Consider the following 26061-nt stretch of genomic DNA (forward strand, 5'->3'; position numbering starts at 1 on the left):
GCAGAAGAGACCAACCCCACCTGGCTACAGTGTCCCTTCAGGTAGCTGTAGACAGCAATGAGGTCACCCCTGAGCCTTCTCTTCTCTAGGCTAAACAACCCCAGCTCCCTCAGCCTCTCCTCATAGGGTTTGTGTTCCAGGCCCCTCACCAGCTTTGTTGCCCTTCTCTGGACACGTTTCAGCACCTCAACATCTCTCTTGAATTGAGGAGCCCAGAACTGGACACAGCACTCAAGGTGTGGTCTGACCAGTGTTGAGTACAGGGGCAGAATAACCTCCCTTGTCCTACTGGCCACACTGTTCCTGATCCAGGCCAGGATGCCATTGGCTCTCTTGGCCACCTGGGCACACTGCTGGCTCATCTTCAGCCTACTATCTATCTGTACCCCCAGGTCCCTTTCTTCCTGGCTGCTCTTTAGCCCCTCAGTCCCCAGCCTGTAGCACTGCATGGGGTTGTTGTGGCCAAAGTGCAGAATATGTCATTTTGAATAGTTATTGAAGTTTATCTGCACTGTTTCCGTAGTTGATTCATACAGCAAGATGAAATGTGCCTGAGTTGCTCTTTGATCACAGCTTTTCCTATCAGACAATTTCACACAGGGAAATCTGGATATTCCTTTTAGGTAATATGTAATATGTCAAGTTGTTTTTTTAAAAAAGAACTCTTCTGCAAAGACAAAATGCCAGACAGAGACTTATAGAAAGAAATAAAACAACTAACTGAAGTGTTCGAAACACATTTCCAGAAAATTGCCACAGGCAAGGATTGAATGAACAGCAGATAGGTGTTGTTTAAGTTCAATGGACACAGCATGTCACTTTGAGACACTTTCTTATCCTGTTTCTGGACTGATCAGAACAGAGCTCTATTCCTGGGTCTGCCATACAGGATAAATTACTTTCTCTGTCTTGTCAACCTGTCAGCATAGTTTGACCTATAATATAGACCTAACTTTTTCTGTGAGTTACTTTTATGATATTGATTCCTCAAAGGAGATGTGGATGTTACATAGTAGTCAGGATTGCTTCTGAAAAAAAAAAAACACTGTCACATCATTAAGACTTAGATGAATTTTCTGACCCCTTAGTGGGGAAATAAAAGGTGTGAAAAACATAAAAGCTTTTCTACCAGTCTATTTGGTGGGCTGTAGCTCAAGATGTTAGATGTCACATCAAGTGTTCTCAAATTTGGATCACTTGATTCAACACCTCTGATCCAGGGAAAAGTGTGTTTCACATTGCTACTGAAATATGGATGTCTGAGTACTTAGAAAAATCTCCTGATAAAGAACAAGATATTCTGTACTTATCTGTTGCATACCAGAGTTTCTTTTCTATTGTTTGTGTTCATGCCTATTTTTCTGTCTCTGAACTCTTTTACGATAACAGACACAGTCAAATATGAAACTTGAAAAGGGTGGAATTTCTGTTGAAGCATTTATTTTCAATGCTGCTAGACTGAGAATCATAGAGTCATAGAATCATAGAATCAGTCAGAGTTGGAAGGGACCACAAGAATCATCCAGTTCCAACCTTCCTGCCATGCCCAGGGACAATCTAGCCTAGATCAGCCTGGCCACAGCCTCATCCAGCCTGGCCTTAAATGCCTCCAGGGATGGGACCTCAACCACCTCTCTGGGCAATCCATTCCAGGCTCTCACCACTCTCATGCTGAACTTCCTCCTAGTGTCCAGTCTGAATCTCCTCATCCCCAGCTTTGCTCCATTCCCCCTGGTCATGTCACTCTCTGAGAGCATAAGAAGTCTCTCCCCAGCTTTTTTGTAGGCCCCCTTCTCATACTGGAAGACCACAATAAGGTCACCTCACAGCCTCTTCTTCTGCAGACTGAACAGCCCCAACTCTTTCAGTCTGTCCTCATAGCAGAGCTGCTCCAGCCCTCTGATCATCTTTGTGACCCTTCTCTGGACATGCTCCAGCATCTCCACATCCCTCTTGTAATAGAGGCTCCAGAACTGGATGCAGTACTCCAGGTGGGGTCTCAGCAGAGCAGAGTAGAGTGAGACAGTCACTTCCCTCACCCTGCTGGCCACACTTCTCCTGATACAGCCCAGGATCTGGGTGGTCCTCCCAGCTGCAAGTCCACACTGCTGGCTCATGTTGAGCTTCTCATCCACCAGCACCTCCAAGTCTCTATCCTCAGGGCTGTACTCCAGCCACTCACTGCCCAGCCTATATTTGTGCTTCTCATTGCCTCGATGGAGATGCAGGACCTTGCATATGTCACTGACACATGTTGAACAAGCCTGGTCCCAGGACTGATCCCTGAGGGACTCTGCTTGTCACTGGCCTCCACTTGGACATGGAGCCATTGACAGCTACTCTTTGGGTACGGCCATCAAATCAGTTCTTTATCCATCTAGTGCTCCAATCATCAAACCCATGTTTCACCAGCTTGGAGACCAGGATGTGGTGTGGGACAATGTCAAAAGCCTTGCTCAGGTCCAGGTAAATGACATTAGTTGCTCACCCCTCATCTATTAATGTTGTGACCTGTTCATAGAAGGCCACCAGGTTTGTCAGGCAGGATTTGCCCTGCATCCCATCACCATGAATAAAGACATTGTTAGAATAAACATTTGAAGTTCTCTATAATGTGTTTGAATTTTATTATTTTTTAAGTAGAATTCATTATTGTTAAAACAAATATAAGATTTCCCAAATATTTATCATCTATTATTAAGTTGGAGAAAAAGAGTGAAAACAAAACTCTTAGTAGATTTGGGCACTTCTAATACTAAAATATGCAGATAAACTTTAGGTTCCTTTGCTTCTTTTTGGTATTAATTACATTTTTTTTATGTTCTCTACCTTAAAAAAAGAGACATGGACAGGATGCTTTAAGCTGTGAATTCCAACACTGAAGAATCCTCTAAATGAAGGACAACAGGAAATTTCAAAATGCAGAATATTGCAGCTTTAAGACTCTTTAAATAGAAAAAAAAAGGAGTTAATAATTTGGGATGCACTCTAAACTATTGTTTTAGAAACTGATTAAAGAGACAATTTGATTTTATCATAGGAATTTTATTAATGACTTTCAGCTATACAACTTTTATTTTAAGAACTTTAGTCAAATGAGGAAGAATCTGAAGGAATGTGAAGATTGCATGAGAATGTGGTAGAGACTGTCAAGAAGAGGCAGAATATTACCTGCTAGAAGGAGCAGCATGCAGTACCATACTCCACACACCTGAGAGTGATAACAGTGACATAATGGTCAGTGAAAGAAATATGCATTAGCAGATTGGCTTCATGAAGCAAAGGAAACACACCTGCTCATCTAATTTCTTTGCAGGCTATAAAAGGCATACCAAAAGGCAGCACAGAGAATGCTGAATCTCTTGCTATTCTTTTTATTTCAAAGGAACTTTTGTGGCAATAATGTGTCTTATGGAACTTGGCATTCTTCATTTTCACAAGGCTTAACCTCCCAAGAAAGGTATATGAAATTATTTACACAAATAGTAAGGAAAACCAAGCTGGCCAATATGTGACCAGCTAGCTAAAGCATCAACTCAATTATTTCCCCAAACATTATATCCCTTTCCTCTTATTATGAGGTTGGGATCATTAGAAGACACTTGTTGTACTCTTTTTGCCTTATGCAGCAAAAATAGAACTGTTCCAAGGACAGAAGAAATTGAAGTCAAAGTCTTGTGTCTATTAATTTTCTTGGTTCTAGTTTAATTTTTCCAGAGATCAGCAGCCCAAATTGGCTTCCCCTTTCACTGCCAATCATTTTGCTTCCATTCTTTCTGCCACCCCCATGAGGCATTTGTTACCATCCATGAGTTGGTGTAGATGTAGAGCACTGGCCACTGTTTCTGTTCTGTAATGTCCAGGGCCAGCTGGATGGCTTTTACCTCAGAGAATTGGCTGCATTCTCCTTCTCCATCCCTTGTCTCTGCAACTCTGTGTGTAGGGTTCCAGATGGCAGCTTTCCATCTCTGCTTACTGCCTATGAGACAGCAAGATCCATCTGTGAACAGAATATATCTATTTCCATTACCAGGAAGGTCATAATATGGGTGGGCTTCTTCAGCACAAGTCTTCTCTTCTGGTGGCATTCTGAAGTCAGTGCCCTCTGGCCAATTGGGGACCACTTCCACAATATCTGGGCATTCAAGACTCCCCATTCTACCTCTCTGCGTTATCAGAGCCATCCATTTACTCCAAGTGGCATCTGTGTCATGGTGTGGAGTTGAGCCTTTCCTTTTAAACATCCAAGTCAGGACTGAAAGTCTTGGAGCTAAAAGAGGTGGTGACTCTGTTCAAATCACCACACAAGCAGCTCAAACTCCCTCACAGGCAGCTAGAATTTCTTTTTCTGTGGGACTGTAGGTAGTTTCTGAGCCTTTGTACACTTTGGTCCAGAGCCCAAGTGAACGGTCTCGTGTTTCTCCAGGAGCTTTTTGCCATAAGCTACAGCTAGGACCATTCTCACCAGCTGCAGTGTAGAGTATGTTCTTAATCTCTGGGATGGCTCAAACTGGTCCCAAGGCCATAGCATGGGCCACTTCTCGTTTTATTTGGTCAAATGCTAGCTATTGTGCATGTCTCCATTCAAAGTTGTTTCTCTTTCTGGTTATGTTGAAGAGGGGCTTCACAATTCATAAAGCTATCCCTCAAAATAAAATGCTCCCTATTGACTTTGTGATTAGAAGAATGATTGTATTAAATAGGAACTGATTTACTCAATACTGTATTTTTATTGTACATATTATATAATTTCTTTATGATATAATAATGATACTGATAAAACACAGCGTTGGGACATAATGAGAAAAAGAAAAACTTAAGGCAGATGCCATCTGAGATTCCCATAAAGCAAAGAAAAACACAGATACGTATTTCATAGATATATTTTCTAAGAGCAAACAAGAAAAACCATGAAAACAAACCTAAAAAGAAAACTAATTATTGCAAACACTTAAAGGTAGAGTTGAAAATATGTAATTTTTATCCATTTTTATTTCTGTTTTGTTTCATTTTGATCTATTGCTGAGAGCTACCTCTTCAAGTGTCTTGGTTCTAGTTTGAATTTCCCAGAGACTCACAATATATATAACTAACAGAACCAAGAGGATGCCTTCCCCTCTCCCCCCTTTTTGGAAAGAAAGGAATTAGATGTAGAGAGGAAAAGATAAAACAAACCCAAATAATCAGTCACATTTCGATTTGGAAGTTAAAAGAGAAAACTTCAACAATAAATAAAAGGTACTTGAGGTAGGGGAGTTACAAAGAGGCACAGGGAAGGAAAACAAAGGATACAAACCCAATACATACATGTAACCAGATCGATGGTAATGGATGGAGGCTGATTTTTCAGGATTTGTCCACCACATGGCAGGATGACCATGTGGTAAGACAGGAGCATCAGCAACAAGGTGGGACAAGAGACAGACAGGAGAGAGGGAGAGGGAGGGAGGTGGAGGGAGAGAGGGAGAGAAAAGGAGAGAAAGAGAGAGAGACAGAAGAGGGGGAAAGAGAGGGGGAAAGAGAGGGAGAGAGGGGGAAAGGGAGGGGGAGATTGAGGGAGAGAGGGAGGGAGAGAGGGAGAGAGGAAGAGAGGGAGAGAGAGGGAGAGAGAAAGAGAAGATGAGAAAGAAAGAAAGAAAGAAAGAAAGAAAGAAAGAAAGAAAGAAAGAAAGAAAGAAAGAAAGAAAGAAAGAAAGAAAGAAAGAAAGAAAGAAAGAAAGAAAGAAAGAAAGAAAGAAAGAAAGAAAGAAAGAAAGAAAGAAAGAAAGAAAGAAAGAAAGAAAGAAAGAAAGAAAGAAAGAAAGAAAGAAAGAAAGAAAGAAAGAAAGAAAGAAAGAAAGAGAGGAGAAAGAGAGAAAGAGAGAAAGAGAGAGGAAGGAAGGAAGGAAGGAAGGAAGGAAGGAAGGAAGGAAGGAAGGAAGGAAGGAAGGAAGGAAGGAAGGAAGGAAGGAAGGAAGGAAGGAAGGAAGGAAGGAAGGAAGGAAGGAAGGAAGGAAGGAAGGAAGGAAGGAAGGAAGAGTGTGTGTTCCTCTGTTTTTATAGGGGGCTAGACAGGAAGTGGGAGTGGGCTAACCACTACACCTTGAGTCAGGTTCAAACCCACCCCTGGGGAGGAGTTAGGAGGACCTGGAGTCAGGTTCAAGACCATTCCCCCAGGAGTGGTCCCCTTTTTACATCAAGTTTCTGTTCAAATGTCCTCCTGAGTTTAGAAGGCTTGTGGATTTAAGTGTGAAGGGTCTAGGGGAGAGGCTACTCACACTCCTGCTATGGACTGGGCACACCTGCATCAAATGTTAAGAAAAAAAAAAAAAAAGAAAGAAAGAATTAATGCCAGTAGTATATATCGTTTGTACATATACATACCACTTTCTTTATGTGAGTTTTGATCTCTATAAAGCAAATGTTTGTCATAGGCTGTGAGACCATAGTATCAGGGGGATAATAAGAGATGGGGCAAAAGCCTGATACAAGCCAATGCAAATCCAAATCCCAATCCCAATCTGTTTATTGCACTCCAAGCATTGGGTTATATATTTTTTTTATCAGAAGGCTATACAAGAAGGTTGCAAATCATCTCAGACTCCAATTGGTTACATGCACCTGCGTTAAGACTACGTTAGGATTGCACACTACTTGGCACAGACATTCTTCACATTCTCTCAACAACACACATATTGTGTCTGGCAATTCTAAGTCAGCAGAGATAGGTGAAAACCACAGACTCCAGGCTTACACTTGTTTACATTTGCTGCACCAGTCTCTAAGGTCATTCCAACCCTCTATAAGCACTTACTGAACTCTCTCCTGTCCATGGCTGGACAATAGCTGCACCACAGTCACACAACTCTATAAAATCACTGCATTTATTATTACTATATCCAACATATTATGTACCACAGTGTCTGCATCTCTTCTTCATACACAGGTGTATTTACTTGCTTGTAGAGTTGGTTTTGCCCTACGGGTACCTGTTAATGTATTTGTATTGCCAACACACACATAAGATAAGGTGTACATACTCAGCTATTAAACATAAGGAACACTCACTCAATGCATTGCTATTTGTAACTCCAGGGCCTGTGTGTGTTGCTATACTGTCATTCACGTGCTCAAAATTCTGATTTCTTGAAATTCATTGTGGCTGCCAGTACTTAACAGTTTGTGAATAAATTTGCCTGGCATCAAACCTGACTCTTACAAAGTGACAAGCACGAAATAGCTGTAGAAAGGGTTGTTAGCAAACACTTTATCATCTCGCAGCAAACCCACTTCTATTTCCAAGACAGAAATTATCTTAGGGCACACACACACAAAGGAAGCAGCCATGGTTGTTTTATGTCCTCAGTTTTGAGCATTTGACTTTGTCCCAGGTTGAGACTATAGGGTTAATTCTTGTTATTCAATCCCATCATTCTGCTATCTCCTTATAAACTCACAACAAAGTCAGTTTGCTCTCCTTTCCTCCTCCTCCTGCCCTGTGTGTGTGGAGGAAGCCACTTTATCAGGAAGAACATGCAAGCAGTAGGCCTCCAGAGGCTTGTTTAGTCCTCTTTGGATGGCAGAGGCATTGTGTGTGGGGGAGGATTGGAGCACTGAGGAGTATTAGATTTAATTCTTGGGAAGGGGGAAAATTCAAGGGGGTTTGCCAGGGATGTGGTAATTGCTTTGTAATGCCTCATTCTGTATCTCTGTCCAAATATAATTCTGTATTTTTTCTCCAATTACATTTGAGAGTTTAATTTCTGTTGCTATCTTTAAAAACCACAACAGACTTCTCAAACTCAACATCAGAAAGCCTTACAAGATGGCTGCTTCACAGGGTTCAGATGTCCCCGTGGGATTGTGCTAGTTTGAGCCTCGCTGGGATGTTTTGGTGAGAGGAATTAGATTATAGGCTGTGGAAAGGAAACAATGGTGATGTCTGCTTCACTCATAGGCTTGCTGAGATGTATAAGAACAAGAACACAAACATAGATAACACAGTTGTTCTCAGGCTCTGGCTGCATGCCCTTCTCTCTCTCTAACCTGCCATCTGTCTGACTATTCCTTCTGCTTTCTAACCCCCCTGGCTCATCCTCCAAACTCACCTTGAACATAAGGCAAAGTCTGTGGTAAGGTAGAGGGGTGGGAAGAAGGTGGAAGAGTGGTTGGGAGCCCCTCCTGAGAACTCTGATTTACTTTTTAGCTTGTATATTGCTGTCTATAGCAGTATCTATTGTAAATACCTGCTTGTATATTGTGCTAAGCTGTAAATATAAAGCTTCAGTCAACATCCGTATTGTATGAGTCTAGTCTGGGTGATGTGAGCGGGAGGGTGAGTAACACCCAAACCATCACAGGGATGTCATGACAGGATCTGGTAGCCAAGATCCATCCTGCTGCCCAGCCAAAATCAGGGTGGCCAGGGAGCATCTGGAGCAGATCCAGCCCTGGGCATCAGGCTACTCACTATGGGTACTCACTAGGGCTGGGAATGAATTGAGTTCAATCCAGGACATGGGCTCACAGCTATGCCTGGCTTGATGGGGCCTATGGATGGGCAAAGTAGTGCTGGAGGAAGCTGGAGGGGAATGTAAGACATGGACATACTTGATAGTCCAGCAAAAAGCTACTAAGACAGTGAACTGCTGCATCACTCCTATTAGGAGAGTTGGTGAGAGTTGAGACTCTTCATCCAGTAGACAATACAACTCTGGAAGAGTTTTATGAATGTATACAAACACAAGTGAGATTGCAAAGAAGGAAAGAATCTCTTTTCAGTAGTGCCCAATGACAGAACAAGAGGCAATGGCCACAAATTGAAATCCAGGACATGCCATCTGGGTATCAGGAAAAAGTTTTTAGCTGTGAGTACATAATGGAACACTGGTGCAGGTTACTTAGAGAGTTATGCAGGTTATCTCCCACCTTAGAGATATTTGTTTAGTAAATTTGATCTTTCCTTAATAGTTATGGCAATGAAAAATTAAATTATCATGAAGCACATTTTGGTGCTCCTGTCCTAATTTCAAAGAAGCATAATTTCTCATTAATTACTGTCTGACAAGAAATTGTCACAAGTGTTTATTCTATTAATACAAAGTATGAAGTGACTAGTTGTGGACAGATAGATGGATGGTCTTCAACTGGCTCTCTATGTAATCATAACTCATAATATTAGGTATAGCTAAACTGTCTTGTATTTATCCATCAACTGCTTGGGAGACAAAGTGAGATAATGCAAATAAGACTAATGCCATCAGGTCATTTCTTAAGGAGTTTCTCATGTTTATCTCTTTATCCTTTCATCTTACTCTTCTTGTTTGGTCTTATGGTGTCTTGAATTTCTACACTGCATAACCTATATATATGAGGGTGAAATATTTACAATGCATCCTACACAGTTTCAGCTTGTTTCCTTTATATCCTCACTCAAGCAAAAGAAAAGAGACAGTGATAAATGACTTCTTTAAACAAATACTAAAAATGTTTACATGCAATTATATCTCCCATGATATAGTTACTAGTCCAAGGGCACTTTCAAATTCTTTTGCTTTATTTTCATAACCTTTACTAGATCTCCTACTTCATTTTCTGCTTTGTGCTCAGTCACAGAGTTCATTTATTTCTAGTAAGCAGATCAGTATAATGAGGTAGCTGATACCATTGTGGTGTCATTGGGAAAGATCATGGCTCACAGATTCCCTGATATATAGATAATTTTAATGTGTAGAATAAAGATGCAGTTCTACAGTGAAATTGTATATTTCCAACCAATATTATGAAATGAAAGCTTGATTTATTAATCACAGAGTGCCAGGTTAGAAAGGATCCAGAGATCATCCAGTCCAACCTTTCTAGGTGATAGTGTAGTTTAAATGAAATGGCCCAGCACATGGTCCATCTGAGTCTTAAAACTGACCAGTGTAGGGAAATCCACTACTTCTCTTGGAAGATTATTTCAATGTCTAACTGCTTTCAATGGTGAAAATTTTTTCCCTAGATTCCAATCAGAATCTCCTCAGGAGTAACTTGTACCCATTACCTCTTGTCTTTTCCATGTGACTCCCTGTAAAAAGGGAATTCACTTCACCCTGGTAGCCATGCTTACTGTACCAGTACATGGTAATAAAGACTTTGCCTAAGCCTTCTCTTAAGGCTGAACAAATCAAGCTCTCTCAGTCTTTCCTCATACAACAGGTCTTCCAGTCCTCTGATTATGCTTGTGGTCCTTTGGACACTTTGCAACCTACCTGAACCTTTTCTGTACAGCAGGGACTAAAACTGGCTAGTGTTGTAAAAGACAAAAACTACTTCTCCAAATATGTTAGTAGCAAAAGGAGTTCTAAGGGAAGTCTCCATCTTTTATGGGATGCAGTGACAAAGGATGAGAAAAAGGATGGAGTATTGAATGTCTTCTTTGACTCAATCTTTAATAGTATGAACAATTGTCAAGGTACCTACCCCCACGAGCTGGAATGTAGGGGTGAGGAGCAGAATGAAGCCCAGATGACACAAGAAGAAATTGCTAGCAAGCTGCTGCACCACTTACACATATACATATGAAAGCAGGTAAAATCCACCCAAGAGTAGCAAGGGAGCTGATGGAAGATCTGTGCAAGCCACATGTCAGCATTTATCAGCAGTCCTGGATAACTGAAGAGTTGGCTGAAAACCAACAAATGTAATGGTCCTCTACAGAAAGGGCTGGAAGGACTATTCTAGGCACCTCAAGCCTGTGATTCTGATGTCAGTTCCAGGTGAGGTTATGCAGTAGATCATCTTGAGTATCACCACACAGCACACAGATCGTCAGGAGATTAGGTCCAGTCAGGATGCATTTATGAAAGCAGGTCCTGGTTAGATAGCCTTAACTCCTTGTATGACAAATGATTCATTACTGGATGAGTCATCCCTTTGGAAAACATAGACTTCACCACTCAAATGAATATGACTATAGCAGGACATGTTTAACTTAAAGGATTATAACCTAAATATAGCCAAAAAGTCAAATGTTCCACTTTAAAATGAAAAAAAAATCAAACCCTTGCAAAACTGAATGTCTTTGTCTGCTGCCCTGAACTGAGATAATATCATAACTTAATGTGTGATTTCTTCATCCTGGGTTACTCCAGTTTTAAATTTGCCAGTATATAATGCCATTATTCCCTGGCTATTTGCTTCTAGTCAGGTGAAGATAGGGTCAAGGTCTTAGTGTTTTAAGCATCTATTTCTTAAAGAATGGACTCAATTATACCAATGATGTTTTACGAGATTTATTCACTGTGAAAATGAAATGACCTTTTTTTTAAGACACTTTATTAAGATAGACTAATTAATTTCCTTTATCTCTGGCTGGATTTCTAGCTGTTCTATTACTTTGTTTGCAGTGACTGAAGCTTGCAGAACATAGGTGATCTTATACACAGTGATGGAACTTCTCACCAAAGGAGTTCATTACTGTATTGATTGAAAATATTGTTAATCTTGTAATTGTAAGAATGGATTGATAATCATAGAATCATAGAATCAGGGTTGAAAGGGTTGGAAGAGACTACAAGGGTCATCTAGTTCCAGCCCCCCTGCCATGGGCACAGACACCCTACCCTAGATCAGGCTGGCCACAGCCTCATCCAGCCTGGCCTCAAACACCTCCAGCCATGGGGCCTCAACCACCTCCCTGGGCAACCCAGTCCAGGCTCTCACCACTGTCATGCTGAACAACTTCCTCCTCATGTCCACTCTGAATCTCCTCACCTCCAGCTTTGCTCCATTCCCTCTAGTCCTGTCACTCCCTGACAGCCTAAAAAGTCCCTCCCCAGCTTTTTCACAGGCCCCCTTCAGATCCTGAAAGGCCACAATGAGGTCACCTCAGAGCCTTATTTTGTATATATATATTTATATATAGTTTTTGTATATTTCTGTGCTGGGCTTATATGGCAACATTTTGATAGCAGAGGCAGAAGGACAGTAGAGGTGGCTTCTTTGAGAAAATACCAGAGCTACCCTGAAAAGGATTCAAATAAAGCAGAACAGAACAGAATAGAATAGAATAGAATAGAATAGAATAGAATAGAATAGAATAGAATAGAATAGAATAGAATAGAATAGTTCAGTTGGAAGGGACTGACAGTAGTCACCTGTTAATATCACTGTTACATAGCTGGAAAGCCAGGAACACTAATCTTTGTGAAACTAGTGAAATCAAACTCAGAAGACTGACAAGATGAGATGAGAATGCCATCAAAACCTGTAGTGAGAAAAAGCTACCCTGTGTCACTAAAAAGACAAAACTGAGGCTGAATTTATTGGCAAAGGCTTTGCACAGTTCCAGCTGAACAATTCTGGTCCCTTGAAAAATTAGAGGACTGCCCTTATGCAGAAGAATGAATTAGTGGCTCTAAACTTGATTTAAGCTTCCTGGGCCCTCAGTAAGAGACTTACTGACAATTTGCATAGGAAAAGAGCATGGGCAATAGAACCTCTTTTTTTTTTTACTCCCCACAAGAATCCCCAGCTGCTAGCCTATTCTTTAAGCACTGCCAATTGCAGGTGTAAATCAGAGCTCCTGCAGGTACAGGAGAAAAATAATCTGTATTCCTGATCCATGGGGTCAGTGTGGGTTTTAAATTGCTTTGCACAGTTTTAGCAGGTGCATAACCTAGCTGTCACTGACAAACAAGCATAATAATTCATCTTCTTAAACACAAATGCATGTGTGTATTTGAATGTATGAGAGAGACAGAAAGCACTGAAATCATCCTATCTGAACCCTTTCCCAACATGAGTAAGTCATGAATAAAATCCGTTCAGGCCACATATTAAAATATAACCACAGAAATCTGGTAATTAAAAAAAAAAAGAACTTTGGAATAATTACTTTCAAAAGAACATTAGAGACTTTCAATGGAATTCTTAGGATTTATTAATAATGGTGGGATTCATAGAATCATAGAATCATAGAATCAACCAGGTTGGAAGAGACGTCCAAGATCATCCAGTTCAAACTATCACATTCAGCCCTATCCAGTCAACCAGACCATGGCACTAAGTGCCTCAGCCAGGCTTTGCTTGAACACCTCCAGGGATGGTGCCTCCACCACCTCCCTGGGCAGCCTATTCCAATGCCAATCACTCTCTCTTTGAAGAACTTCCTCCTAACATCCAGCCTATACTTCCCCTGGTACAACTTGAGACTGTGTCCCCTTGTTCTATTGCTGTTTGTCTGAGAGAAGAGACCAACCTTTAGGTAGTTGTAGACAACAATGAGGTCACCCCTGAGCCTCCTCTTCTCCAGGCTAAACACCCCCAGCTCCCTCAGCCTCTCCTCATAGGGTTTGTGTTCCAGGCCCCTCACCAGCTTTGTTGCCCTTCTCTGGACACATTCCAGCACCTCAACATCTCTCTTGAATTGAGGAGCCCAGAACTGGACACAGTACTCAAGGTGTGACCTGACCAGTGCTGAGTACAGGGGCAGAAGAACCTCCCTTGTCCTACTGGCCACACTGTTCCTGATGCAGGCCAGGATGTCATTGGCTCTCTTGGCCACCTGGGCACACTGCTGCCTCATCTTCAGCTACTATCTACCAGTACCCCCAGGTCCCTTTCTTCCTGGCTGCTCTCCAGCCACTCAGTCCCCAGCCTGTAGTGCTACTAGGGGTTGTTGTGGCCAAAGAGCAGAACCCTGCACTTGGCCTTGTTCAATCTCATCCCATTGGCCTCTGCCCACCCATCCAGCCTGTCCAGGTCCCTCTGCAGGGCTCTCCTACCTTCCAACAGATCAACACCTGCTCCTAGCTTGGTGCCATCTGCAAACTTACTGATGCTGGACTCAATCCCCTCGTCCAGATCATTAATAAAGATATTGAACAGGACTGGGCCCATCACTGATCCTCGAGGAACATTGTATTATACTATTTGAATCACTGTTAAAATGGAATTGATATTTTGAGGTGTCTCATCAGAAATGAAAGCTAGTGAATGACATTAATTCAGAAGAAGACTGCAGTGTCTGAACTGAAAGACATGAAAACACTAAAATCTATTAAGCCAAAGGCATTCTGTAGCATGTTGTTTTTCAACTGGACTAACTCATATGCAGCACTGTGGTGAAGGCAGCTTTGCAATTTGCAGAATTACATTTGCATATCAGAGCTATTTCATTTGAAAAGAAATATTTATTATGAAATCCCTTTTCCAAACTCCCTGTTCAGGAAATCAAAAGTCATTCTAATAATGTAGTGAGTAATTGGTTTACTAAGATAGATATCTTTGTAAACTGAAGATTTAATGATTCTCTTTATTATGTATTATAATGATGCCTCAAATTTTTGACCAGAAATTTTTGGTAATTATATGTATTTTATATTTTATATGTGAATATATTTTTTTCCTAGTGCCAGTTGCTCCCTGGGGCTCTATAACTGCCTCTATAAAATAGTATTCTACTGTGCAAAGGGCTAGAAATTGCTTATGAAGGAAAAAGATATTTTGATTGTGGAAAAGAATCATGGACTTCATTAACATCTTTTCTGATTTTTTCTTCTGTGGCCTAAGTGTGTTTGTGGTTACATTGCAGAAGGAACAAAAAGCATGTTGCAGAATGCTTCCTTGTTTTTTAATTGCATGAATTTTCTGCTTTAGTGGTGAAAAATATTTACTTAATGGCTCAATTTACAACCTTAGAACAGTATGAACAACTGAAAACAACATCCAGATTTAATGGCAATCTAATTCAGAGCCACCTGAGTAATTTTTCAACTGCAAGTATGGTTTCTAGAGTTGTTTGGGTTTGGGATTTTTCATTATTTTGTTAAAATGTTACAAATTACTCAAGTAAAAGAATCCATTTGGCAGTAGTTTAACTGGGTTTTACCCTATTTGACCCTACATATTTCAAACCATTTCAACATAAGAATGGCTTTTCTTTCTCTTTCCCACCACCCTTCTCTTTATGAAGTGCACCATGGAAATGTTCCATAAGCCTTTGAGATCTAACAATAACACAGGACTACTCTCTCTGATTGCTCTTCTGCAGTCCCTAAGAGATATAAACCAGCATTGGAATGTGTCCAGAAAAGGGCAACGCAACTGGTGAGAGGCCTGGAACACAAGACCTATGAGGACAGGCTGAGGGAGCTAGGGGTGTGCAGCCTGGAGAAGAAGCGGCTAGGGCAGACCTCATTGCTGTCTACAACTACCTGAAGGGAGGTTGTAGCCAGATGGGATGCTTGTTTATAAGAATAGCAGGTAGGTGTTAACAAGTGAGGATTCATAAAGATTTTCTTCCTGTAAATGATTATGTGGATTACTTTGTTGTGAAGTAATCAGACTGGATGTGAGGAGGAAGTTTTTCAGCATGAGAGTGGTGAGAGCCTAGAATGGATTACCATGAGAGGTGGTTGAGGCCCCATCCCTGGAGGCATTTAAGGCCAGGCTGGATGAGGCTGTGGCCAGCCTGATCTAGGGCAGGGTGTCCCTGCCCATGGCAGGGGGGTTGGAACTAGATGATCCTTGTGGTCCCTTCCAACCCTCACTCATTCTATGATTCCATGATTCTCTAATCATTCTTCTATAAGGAAATGCTGACAGAGTTGGAGAAGGCTCTATGGAGACTTTTGGTACTTAAAAGGCACTTGTAAGAAAGATGAAGACAGAATCTATATATATTATATATATATATATATATGATATACATAGAGAGAGCAAATGGTAATGGTTTTAAACTAAAAGAGGGTAGATTCAGACTAGATATAAGGAAGACATTTGTTAAATGAGAGTGGTGAAACATTAGCATAGTGGAGATGATCCATTCTTGGAAATATTCAAGATTTGTTTAGAGGGAGCATTGAGCTCTCTGGTGACTGTTGGAGAGTTGGACAAGATGACCTTTAAAGGTCCTTTCCAACACAAACAGTTCTATGGTTTTATGATTCTATATTTCTTTATTTGCTCTCATAATACTTTTTTGTGATACATAAAAAAGTAATGTTCTGTCTAAATTTGGAGTACCTCATGGAATGTGGAGATGTGAATTAGGGAGTTCTATTCAAAATGTAGTCAATGCTTGGTGTATAAAACTGTCTATAAGAAGTTTATACAGAGTAGAAAGGGCTGATGTTTTTGCTGATGAATAATCACAGTCACAATGTTATCTGGAGCTAAAGCCAACAGACCTTTCCTACAAAAGCTAACAAATAAACTAAGTGTCAAGTTTGTAATTAAGCTGTGATTAGTTTCCTCAAATGAGGTAATTCTGTGCTAAATTTTTGTCACAGAGCACCACAAAATTCTAAAGTGGTTAGATTCCCCATATTGTAAATAGAATCACCTCAAAAGCTTCCAAAGTTTTCTTATATTAGATACCTAGGTAATATTAATATTAAAGGTAATAATAACAGTTGTAACAATTGCAAGAATGGTAACAACAACAATAATAGCAACAATAATAGTAACCTTCTACCTTCTTTTGAATGCATTAGATGCTTCACTGAATATTGGGGTACTTGGTGATTCTGGCCATGTTGATGAATATTAACTCCTCACTAGTAGCATATGAGGCAAACTTGACCCTATCTCTAAATTTAGAGAATATTCTGGATGCTTAATTCAACCTCTATCTGACAGAAATTCTAACTCCCCTGAAAATCTGTAAGAACAAAATATAGTGGAATAGGGATTTTTCAGTCCACCCTCTTCTCCTTCAATTAATAGAATTACATTATATGTTGCATTGGGAAAGTAATCCCAGTGATTTTCTTCTCTGAAAGATAAAGCATTTACCTAGCAGTGATGAAATTTTGAGTTGCAGACTCTAAGTGCCTGTGTCATGTTTCATTTTTTGTGAAGTTATATTTTGCACAGGGAAAGCTGTCAGATCCAATATTTAAGGAAGAACAAAGAGTCAATGTATAGCATTGCTATTAGATCTAGACCACTAACAGTCAAAATTGAAAAGCAAGTTAAATGTGTTCAAAAGTCTGCTTTGCACAGCAGTAGAACAAAAGGACTAAGTGTGTTTGTCAGGTGACTGCAGTGTAATGTCTGAGAAGAGCAGAGTTAGAGGTAAAATATGATGGGCTTGTTTCTTCATAGAATCACAGAATAGTATGGGCTGGAAGGGACCTTCCAAGGTAATCGAGTCAGACCCCCTCTGTGCCATGGGCTTCAGTGCCATGGGTGTCAAAAGAAGAGATGAGGTGAATGCCTGATGCAAGCAATTAAAAAACATTTATTGTATTCCAAACATGTGTTTTTATAGCTTTCATCAGAAGGCTACAAATTGTATTAAACTGCAATTGGTTACATGTAGTTGCATTAGAAATGACATACTAATTAACATAGACATCCATCACATTCTCTCAGCAACACATACATTGTCTAAGCAGAGATAGGTGAAAACCACAGGCTCCAGCCTTACATTGGTTTATTACACCATTGGTTTGTTACACCATTCTCTAAGGTCATTCCAACCTTCCACTTTATCTCAGCTCAGCACTTACTGAGCTCGTGCACTCTCGCCTGTCCATGGCATATGTCCCAGTGTTTCAATTTCCAATAGCTGTACCATTCCAACATTTCTATAGAATCACTACATTCAACATTACTATACCCAACACCTCTGCAGCTAGATCAGGTTGCCCAGAGCCCTGTCAAGACTCACTTTGAATATCTTCAGGGATGTAGACCCAACTACCTCCCCAGGCAATCTGTTTCAGTGTTCCACTACCCTCAGGGTAAAGGACTTGTTCCTGACATCCAATCTAAATCTACTCTTCTCTTGTTTGAAGCCATTGTCCCTTGTCCTATCACTACAGGCCTCATATTCAAATAAAGAAGCTGCTCCAGCCCTCTGAGCATCCTCATGGCCCTTCTCTGCACATGCTCCATCGTCTCCACATTCCTCTTGTAATAGCGACTCCAGAACTGGATGCAGTACTCCAGGTGGGGTCTCACCAGAGCAGAATAGAGGGGCAGAATCACCTCCCTCCACCTGATGGCCACACTTCTCCTGATGCAGCCCAGGATCTGGATGGCCCTGAGAGCTGCAAGTGCACACTGCTGGCTCATGTGGAGCTTCTCATCCACCAGCACCTCCAAGTGCCTCTCCTCAGGCCTGCTCTCAAGCCAGTCACTGCCCAGCCTGTATTTGTGCTTGGGATTGCCTTGACTCAGTTGCAGGACCTTGCAAGTGTTCTTGTTGAACCTCCTGAGGTTGGCTTGTGCCCACCTCTCCAGCCTGTCCAGGTCCCTCTGTATGGCATCCCTTCCCTCCAGCCTGTCTGCTGCACCACACAGCTTGGTGTCATCAGCAAACTTGCTGAGGCTGCACTCAATGCCTCTGTCCATGTCACCGACAAAGATGCAGAACAACCAGGTCCCAGGACTGATTCCTGAGGGACTCCACTTGGACATGGAATATGGAAGAATGTGAAATTTCATTAAGATGAAGACTGTAAAGAATGTGTTGTCTCTGGTTAACCTGATGAAAAAGAAATATGCAGTACATTTGACTATATATAACCTCAGTGGCATCAGGGGGAAATCATGACATTCCCAGAGGTCATTCAGTGCAAAAACTACAGTAGGTATTAAGTTCAGAGTGCAGGACTTAGTGTAAACCATTTGCATAAAGTACTTCATAAAACCAGGCTCCAGTCTAAAACAAAGAAATTTAAGACAGGCATTGGGGGATGAAAAATGTAAATGTGAAGAGTGGTAAACAATGCAATAAATGGTTTAGGGAGTTCCTATTTCTTGTGATCTCTGAAAAGAATTTTAGTAAGTATCTCCCAGTTATGAGAAACTGTGTATAATTATTTGAATGATGGAATGAAGAAACTAGACTTTTTCTTCTTCCTTCTTCCCCCTTCCTGCCCCTCCCAGTTTTATATGGAAGGATAAGCTGATACTTGTGAGCAAGATGTCTTTTGCCAGTCCCATTTCCGTTTACAGAGAGACAATCAATAACTTATTTAACATCTAATTAAGAATATTCCTTCAGGAAAAGAAAAAAACAACAGGAATATTTTTTTGTACCAGAGATTTCAGGTAACTAGCTTAAATAGATTAAATAAGCCTCTGGAAGTACTTGTCTCTTCCACCTTACTATGGAAGGAGCTTACATAGCTACTTTAGGCAATTTGCCTGACTCTAAGACTAAGGTATTTGAAGTGACAAAAGAAAACATAGCATTCTAACTGTGCACCATTTACAATGAACTATAACATTTTTGTTTTCCTTTTTTCCCCTCCCTCTAGGAAGTCATAGCACAGATGAATGTCTCAACTGGTGCGTGAGAAGTTCCATTTTGATGCTGTAGATGTCTACACAGAAGTGAAAATATATACATAGAAATTAAACCAGAATCCTGGTCAGTGATTCTGTCAAGAACTAATTACATGCTGCAGAAAGAATGGAAATGAACTGTACATGACTCCCAGGGTACACTTAAGAAATTTCAGCATGATTAATGGTTTCACATTGCTGTGAAAACAAAAAAAAATCAGAGATTCTCTTTCCAAAGTTTTCCTTTACAGGAAAATAGAATATGAATGTGTTTTGACTCAGACTTCAGGCTTAAGTGCACAATTAATTATTTCCTTTAGAACTTACTACTTTGCAGAAAGGTTGTTTCACGAGATGTACATGGTGGTTTGGCCCAGTGTGATGGTTCAGGAGTTACCTGCTCCTCACACTTCAAGAACTCCATATAACTCAACTATTTTGATTTGGGATTTGAGCACAAAATACTTCTTTTAACCTAGATTGTGAGCTTATTCATGACTGCCCATCTTGTTTGATGAGTTGTTTTCTCTTATTCTCTTCTTCATTCTTGCCCTTCTTTCCCTTCTTTCCCTTTTTTTAAACAGAAACACAGAATTAACAATGTTAGAAAAGACCTTCAAGATCATCAAGACCAACTTATTACCTGATACCACTTAATCAACTAAACTATGGCACTAAGTGCCACACATAGTCTTTTTTTAAACACTTCCAGGGATGTTGACTCCACCACCTTCCTGGACAGGCCATTGCAATGGCCAACCACTCCTTCTGTGAAAAAACTTCCTAACATCCAACCTATTTTTCCCCTGGCACAGCTATAGAATCATAGAATCAACCAGGTTGGAAGAGACCTCCAAAATCATCCAGTCCAACCTAGCACCCAGCCCTAGCCAGTCAACTAGACCATGGCACCTAGTGCCTCACCCAGTCTTCAGCACCCTCAGGGACGGTGCCTCCACCACATCCCTGGGCAGCCCATTCCAATGCCAATCATTCTCTCTGCCAACAGCTTCCTCCTAACATCCAGCCTATACTTTCCCCGGCACAATTTGAGACTGTGTCCCCTTGTTCTATTGTTGGTTGTCTGGGAGAAGAGACCAACCCTCACCTGGCTACAACCTCCCTTCAGGTAGTTGTAGACAGCAATGAGGTCTGCCCTGAGCCTCCTCTTCTCCAGGCTAAACACCCCCAGCTTGAGACTGTGGCCCTTCATTCTGTCACTGTTTTCTCAGGAGAAGAGACTGACTTCCTATATGGATTTTTACTATGGAAGTATAGCTTCCATCAGAGAAAAACAACTGCATGCTGTCAGCTGGGTGAGACTGTCATGAATAAACTTCCTGGACTCTTTCCAAATACGATTGTGCTCAGTGGAAATTACCACAAAATTTTTCACTCTGCAAAATAAACAACAAATTCAGGAAACTGAGTTACTTACTTTATCTCTTTAAGCTTATGCTTACTTTTTTTCAGGAGTAAAAAATATGCCCAAACGCTTACTTACAAAATAATTTCAAATAGCATCTTATTAAAATATTGCAAGTAATAGTTGAGAAACTAATTAAAGCCTAAGGGATAGAGAAATCACTGTGTGTATAGATATGTAATTATTATTGGATGTTTTTAAAACATCCAAGTAATGCATCATGTTTCCCATGTAATTACAAAAGTTTCACAATACTAGCAAGAGTCCAACTAATACTCCTGTAGGGGTACATTTTACTCTAAGAGTGTTGATCCCAAGAGAAAGTGCCTCTGCCTCCTTCTTTCTTATTTTCTACAAGAAGTTAGATATCAGTCTCATATTCTGCTTCCCTGCATCTTACTAATTTAGAATCTATGAAGATCACAGCTCAAAACTGCAGACAAAAATAAAATCACCATAATAAAAATAGCTATTTTTATTCAAAACAAAAATATTATATATATATATATATATACACATATATGAATCATAGAGTCATAGAATTAGTCAGGGTTGGAAGGGACCACAAGGATCATCTAGTTCCAAGTCCACTGCCAGGGGCAGGGACACCTTACCCTAGACTATATCAGTCTGGCCACAGCCTCATCCAGCCTGGCCTTAAACACCTCCAGCAATGGGGCCTCAACTCCTTGGGCAACCCACTCCAGGCTCTCAACACTCTCATGCTGAACAATTTCCTCCTCATGTCCAGTCTGAATCTCCCTATGTTCAGCTTTGCTCCATTGTCCCTAGTCCTGTCACTCCCTGACACCCTAAAAAGTCCCTCCACAGTTTTTTTGTAGGCCCCCTTCAGATACTGGAAGGCCACAAGAAGGTCACCCGGGAGCCTCCTCTTCTGAACAGCCCCAACTCTTTCAGTCTGTGCTCACAGCAGAGCTGCTCCAGCCCTCTGCTCATCCTCGTGGCCCTTCTCTGGACAGGTTCCAGCATCTCCACATCCCTTCTGTAATGGGGGCTCTAGAACTGGATGCAGTACTCCAGGTGAAGTCTTACCACAGCAGAGGGGGAGAATCACCTCACTTGACTTTCTGGCCACACTTCTGCTGCAGCCCAGGATCTGGATCTGTATTGTCACTCTCTTCCTACTGAATTTAAGACTAGGTTTGCATATTATTTCAGGACTTCAGAGTAAGGTTTGATTCTCCTTTTATATCACTTGAACTACTGACATGTGAAAATATTGTCTTGCAGACTTGAGCAGATACAGGTTTAGGTCTAGATGTATCTCCTGTGACATTTCAGGGTAATTCTATATGTTTAAATTGCAGGAATCCCTTAGAATCATTGAAAAGTGCTGTGGGCAACCAGTTTCTTTCAGTGAGCAACTGGCATGAAGGGATTTGTCTGAATTGCTCTTTGTTTTTACTGGAAATCCATGTAAAGCCATGGAGACTGTGTTATGGTGTTCTCTTGCAGAGATTCTTTCCAGTAGAGATGGTCAAGCTCACAAGATTAGTATTTAAAGGTAACCTGGAAGTCAGTCAGTTCTGAGTTTGTCTTTTTCTATTTTCTTCAGTTCAAGAAGCACAGAAAGTAAAGAATTTTAATACATTCTGAACATCCATGAATTGTTCTGGACAAAACTCCCACGAGGAAAGAAACTACATTAATCCTGATGATGATGTTGGTTATTTCAGAATCTGATAGGTGAACTTAAAGGAAAAAAGCAAGCAAACAAAAAAGCTTAGTAAGCTTTAGCTGAATTCTTATCATTACTATATATTTCCTTGTCTCATTTTACCACACACAAAATGTATTTAATAAACACAACATCTCTGGTGGTCATCAAATTTCCTGTCTTGGGATCAGCTTATTAAAATCTACTCTTTCAATGGTTTTTGATGCAGAACCAATGTCTTTATGACTGAGATCAGTTTCTGAGCTCAGCACCTGCTCCAGCCATGACTAGAATCCAGGCAGATCAGAGGCTGCACCAACACTTGGATCAAGGCTAAGCTGGAGGCATAATAGCTGTAAGAAGTCTCTAATAAGGACAGTAAAGGATAAGAAAAAAGTGTGTAACTAACCACAAAAAGGTGTGCAACACATTGCTGCAAGTGAGTTTAGTTTCAGTCACAAGCCAGTGGTGTTTTCCTTCAGTAGAGTAATATATTTCAATTATACTCAACTGAGCAACTTCTAAAATGCTACTGAATGACTCTTTCATATATGTGTTAGTTTGAGGCTAGCTGGGATATTTTGGTGAGAAGAATTAGATTATAGGCTGTGAAAAGGAAACAGCGGTGATGTCTGCTGCACTCATAGGCTTGCTGAGATGGATGAAAACAAGAACATAAATATAGATAACACAGAGTTCCTCCATGGCTCTGGCTTCCTACACTTCTCTCTGTAAACTACTATCTGTGTAACTAGTCCTTCTGCTTTCTAACCCGCTTGGCTGATCCTCCAAACTCACCTTGAACATAAGGCAAAGTCTGGGATAAGGTAGAGGAGTGGAAAGGAGGTGGAAGGGTGGTTGGGAGCCCCTCCTGGGGACTCAGGTTTCTGGGAGGGCTGCTGTGTTTCTGTATTACTTTTTAACTTGTATATTTCTGTCTATAGCTGTAGATACTGTAACTACCTACTTGTATATTGTGCTAATCTGTAAATATAAAGCTTCATTCTTAAATTTCCAGCCACTAAGTCTAGTCTGGGTGTGGGGGGGGGTAACACCCAAACCATCACAGCATAAAAGGTTTTAAAATAATTTATCTTAAATCAATACATTATCCTTTGAACAAGTCAGGACTTTCCACTTGCTGCTTTTTTCTTGAAAGTTGTGAATCTTGCTAGAAATTTATGTTTCAGTGCATTCAGGGCCACTAGGATGATCAGGGGGCTGGAGTACCTCTCCTTGTTAAATCTCATGGCATTGGGCTCTGCCCACCCATCCAGCTTGTCAAGGTCCCTCTGCACAACCCTTCTACTCTCTAACAGATCAGCACTTGCTCCCAACTTGGTGTTATCTGCAAACTTAGTAATGGTGGACTCAGTTCCCTCATCCAGATCATCAATAAAGACATTAAACAGGATTGAACCTCACACTGATCCTTGGGGAACACCACTTGTAACTGGTCACCAACTGGATGTTCCATTCACCACCACTCTGTTCCTGGCCATACATCCAATTCCTAACCCAGCGCAGAGTGCACCTGCCCAAGCCACAGGCTGTCAGCTTTGCCAGAGGTTTGACATGGGAGATGGTATCAAAGGCCTTGCTGAAGTCCAGGTGCACTGTAACTGCAGCCTTCCCCACATTCACCAGGTGGGTCACCTGGTCATAAAAGGAGATCAGTTTGGTCAGGGAGGATCTGTGCTGGAAAATTCTGATACATCAACTACTACAGTTCATATTTTTGATGCACAAAGGGGATGCCAGCTGGCAAGATGGTTTTGTACCCTCATAAGCACAGCTAAGACAAATTACTTGTAAGAAGTTTAAATCGTTGTCTTCTGTGCTCCAATGAGTTTTTTTTGCCCCCATTATTAATTTTTTAAGCACATGATTTTCCCTGTGGTTTTAGGTAACAATGTTCAGGATTATTTGCTGACCCTTTTCAAAAGCTGTTCACTTCAGGCATGCTTAGTTCACAGTACTTTGTTATCCATGCTGTTTTATGTCTGCAACAATTTCCTTGAAGTATGGTAATATTTACTGCTTGCTGAGCATTTAAGCATTGATTTTCAGAACATGCTTAGTAACAGGATACTCTTCATAATGTATTCAGGTACCAGAGGATTGTGGTTTTAAGCCCAGCTGAAGGCAAACACCACAGGGCTCCTCGCACAACAGCTCTGTCTGCTCCCAGTTAGGATGAGAAGAAGAAAGTTGTATGGAAACATATGCTTAGTTGTTGGCAGCAACAAAAACAATCTAAGAATCAGAAGAACCACAGCCATCACTTTGATTGACATATTATCATTAAATCATTACTACAGAATTTCTTTCCCACAGTAATAGCTGTGACCTCTGGAGTACCCATTTGAAATGCTTAAAATGACTGTGCCCTGCTGCGTCCTTTCCACATTTTCCCATGATAATGAAAATAATTTGCACTACAAATGAATCATAGAATTATAGAATCAAACAGGTTGGAAGAGATCTCCAAGATCATCCAGTCCAACCTAGCACCCAGCCCTAGCCAGTCAACTAGACCATGGCACTAAGTGCCTTATCCAGGCTTTTCTTGAACACCTCCAGGGATGGTGACTCCACCACCTCCCTGGGCAGCCCATTCCAATGCCAATCACTCTCTCTGGCAAGAACTTCCTAATAACATCCAGCCTATACTTCCCCTGGCGCAACTTTTGACTGTGTCCCCTTGTTCTGTTGCTGGTTGTCTGGCAGAAGTAAACTCCCACCTGCCTGCAACCTCCCTTCAGGTAGTTGTAGACAGCAATGAGATCTGCCCTGAGCCTCCTCTTCTCCAGGCTAAACAACCCCAGCTCCCTCAGCCTCTACTCACAGGGCTGTGTTCCAGGCCTCTCGCCAGCTGTGTCACTCTTCTCTGGAGATGTTCCAGTATCTCAACATCTCTCCTGAATTGAGGAGTCCAGAACTGGACACTGTACTCAAGATGTGGCCTGAGCAGTGTTGCATACAGGGGAAGAATATCCTCCCTTTTCCTACTGGACACACTGTTGCTGATCCAGGGCAGGATGAAGATCCATTAAACAACTGCCTCTTCTTTCATTAATATCTTCTACCTCTCCACCTGTGTAGTAAGACATGTATTGCTGGATACAGATGAATTTTTTTGTAATAATGAGGTGAGACATAGATACTCAAATTTGTAAGAGATCCCACTGGAATATTGAGCCCCATAAGCCTATATTCTCAAATTGAGCTTTACTACTTCCAGTTAAGATAGCACAGAATTGATGACATTTTTAATTTGACATATGAAATAAGTGATTTTACCATTAGAAAATATGAAGGCAACATTGTTTTCTTGAGACCATTAATTTCATTAAGGTGTTCAAGGGACCATGCAATATAATCTGACTTTGACTCTAACTGTGTAATTATGCCAATTTATTTCCTTCTGGGAAAAGGATAATGGATAATACAATAGTGATAAGCTGTTATGCAGCAGTATTTACTACCCTCCAGATACTCACAGAAACAAATAATTATCTTACAGGAGTATCATAGCTCAGTCACAAAAACCTCATGCTCATATTACCTTGGTAATTTGGAGGTGCTTCACATGTATTGCAATTCTTTTACTCACAATGAGCAAGTGAGCAGAGCCTGTTCCCCAGCTGCTGACCAGCCCTCAAATGTTTATAAACATTTATTAAATATC

This window comes from Pogoniulus pusillus, chromosome 5 (genome assembly GCF_015220805.1).
Source record: "Pogoniulus pusillus isolate bPogPus1 chromosome 5, bPogPus1.pri, whole genome shotgun sequence".
Classification (NCBI taxonomy): Eukaryota; Metazoa; Chordata; class Aves; order Piciformes; family Lybiidae; genus Pogoniulus; species Pogoniulus pusillus.